Below are 2,853 nucleotides of genomic sequence, written 5' to 3'. Positions count from 1 at the left end.
CACTTGATGACCCGCGTCGTAGGACCGTTTAGCGAGAGCGCGTATGTTTTGGATTAGGCCGACCGGCTAACTCAAACATATCAGGTTAGGTTGAACCGGCTTCGTAGCATAGGCCTCTGAGCTCCTCCAACGATGCAACATATAATAACGTGCACAAAAACAAAATAGTGCCAGAAGTCTCTATACATGTCAAAAGAATACGATATGTACAAGAACAGAATATGAAATTAAATAATGTACATTTAGACGAGATGTAAATACCCAGAAAAACCTGGAATACTTTCTCAGATTACGTGAGAAATTAAATAACTTGAATCTTCTGAGAAGTCAAAACATCGAAAAAAAGATGATGAAAAATAATTCTCTCATTTTGACCACGTTTTCTTCCTCCTGTGTTTCAGGTACACGTTCAGACCGCAGGACGAAATCATCTTTGCCATTTTCCTGGAGTGGCCCAAAGATGGATTTGTGGTTCTGAGTGAACCTGTGGCTGGACCTGGTACTCAGGTACTCATATACACAGTATATACAAACATGTACGTACACACATCTCAGTCAAACAAGAGATGGTCGTCTTTGGGATATTTCTTGTTCCATATTTCCTCAAATGTGTTTTCCTGAAGCCTCGTTGAGATTCTTTCCATAACATGTATCTCATGAACTTTGTCGTACCAGTTGTCGAGAGAAGAGATGTCCGCTTTGAGACATTTTCTAGTTATTGCTTTTTTGCTGCAACAGTGAGAATTTTAAATAATTCCAAATACATTATTTGTGTATGTTGTTGTTTCTGCAGGTGGAGCTGCTGGGAGTCGGGCCCATGCAGTGGGAGAGACCGCCCTCTGGTGGAGGTTTTAGAGTCCGTCTGCCCCCCCTCACACCCAGAGAGATGCCCTGTGACTGGGGCTGGACCCTGGCGCTGAGATGGGCCAAGTGAACAGGAAGTGACGGAGCAGACGCAGGAAGTGACGGAGCTGCGAGATGTGTTCAAATCAGTTAAAACGAAGATTAAAATGATCGGGAAAGTATTGTTGATGATGATATTTCATGTGGTGAAAAGTACTTCTACTTTACTTCAGTTTGGAAGCACGTTTTGTGCTTTTAACTGCAACTATTATACATTAGTTACTTTGCAGATTTTCCTGTTCCATGTTCAAATAAACCATTTTCAGTGGTACGCTGAGAAAGAGCCATTTTTTTTTAGTCATGCGAAATGAGGTAAAGGTCCTGGAGAAGTCATTGGTGGTCCATTTGGCAAGGGAAGAAACCAAGGATTGATTCTGTACTCTTCAACTAGCAACAAACAAGGGAGGAGGAGCGCTCCCCTGCTTGAAGGACGACTATCAGCCCAATGAAGACGCTTGCTCTGCTGGTGCAAGCCAGACAGGGCTGGATGGAAAGCATGATGTATCGGGGGGAGTGCCCATCGAGGCGAGGTTAATAATAATAATAATAATACATTTTATTTTTAGGCGCCTTTCATGACATCCAAGGACACCGTACAATAAAATAAATAAAAAAAAGCTAATAGGCAACAGAACAAGATAAAAACACAAACAGGAAATCAGGGAGGAGACAGTCAAGTGGACACAAATGAAACGTATAATGGGGAGCACGACAGCGAGGAGCAGATTTGAACAGGTGGGTTTTTAATTGGGATTTGAACATGGTGGTTGTGTCTGACTGTCGGATGTGCGGGGGGAGGGAGTTCCAGAGGCTGGGAGCAGTGCAGCTAAAAGCCCGAGCACCCGTGGTGACGAGGCGTGGGGTGGGGACGGTCAGCAGACCAGCAGAGGGGGAGCGGAGGGAGCGAGAGGGGGTGTACTCCTGAAGAAGGTCAGCCAGATGGGGGGGGGGGGGGCAGGTTATGTAGGGCTTTGTAAGTGAGCAGTAGGTTTTTGAAGTTGATACGGGATTGAACGGGGAGCCAGGGGAGCTGGATGAGGAGGGGGCGATGTGTTCGGAGGCCTTGGTGCCGGTGATGATCCGGGCTGCGGAGTTCTGTATGATTTGTAGTTTATTGATGAGCTCGGTGGGGATAAAAGACTGGGAAAAGAGAACCGCTGGATCAACCTCTCCTTAAGATGATGGTTAAGGGTCCTTGCCGGGAGTGACTTGCTGGAGGAAATGAAGATATTAAGATGGTGCTCGCATGATCTTGATTTCACCCCGAGCAAGTAGATACAAAATGTAAAGGTTGGGCCAAACATGGCCTCACTTCATATTGCACATTTTCCAGCAAAGGAACCATGTTTGATTTTCAAACGCTAAGAAAACGATATGGATTGAAACAGTGATGTTTTTAGATTTCCACAGGTACGCCATTACTTAAATAGTTCCCTGTCAGACAGCCAGAAACCTTGAAAAGCCTTTATTAATAGTTTTCACCAACACATCAGACAGGGATGAAATAATCTCAAAACTTCACCAAGCTCTTCAAGATATTAAAAAGGAAAATACGTTCTATATAAAACGCAAATGGGAAAACGAAACAAAAACCCATCCCTGACGAAGTCTGGACAAATGACTGACTTTTCAATGGAAGATCTGGAGCTCAGGCCCCGACGGGATGTTCGGTTGGGAGATGCTGAGCGTACTTGTTCAGCCCTGCTCAGTCGTCACAGCATCCAGGGGGAAATGTGGTTCTCAGCTAGCACATCGCTACCATTTGTTTGGGCTTGCCCTTTAATAGTAACTGTTTGGCAAAAGATCGAAATTGAAATAATACTACAAGAAGAAATCCCTTTGAACTGGGACGAATGTCTATTTGGGCTCGTACATGCAATCCCCACTAACTCCAAAGCAAAACAAGTATTTGGAATTCTCACTGTTGCAGCAAAAAAAGCAATAACTAGA

General features: G+C 44.4%; 1 long non-coding RNA gene across 1 annotated transcript; it reads left to right on the top strand.

Moving 5' to 3' along the window:
* The first annotated feature begins 323 nt into the window (after window positions 1-323).
* LOC139433318 (uncharacterized) lies at window positions 324-1,174 on the top strand. The gene is made up of 2 exons (XR_011642841.1): window positions 324-507; window positions 794-1,174. It is a non-coding gene; the product is annotated as an uncharacterized lncRNA (long non-coding RNA).
* Window positions 1,175-2,853: the final 1,679 nt, after the last annotated feature.

Source organism: Pseudochaenichthys georgianus, unplaced genomic scaffold (genome assembly GCF_902827115.2).
Source record: "Pseudochaenichthys georgianus unplaced genomic scaffold, fPseGeo1.2 scaffold_1898_arrow_ctg1, whole genome shotgun sequence".
Lineage (NCBI taxonomy): Eukaryota > Metazoa > Chordata > Actinopteri > Perciformes > Channichthyidae > Pseudochaenichthys > Pseudochaenichthys georgianus.
This window is presented reverse-complemented; position numbering and strand designations above follow the sequence as displayed.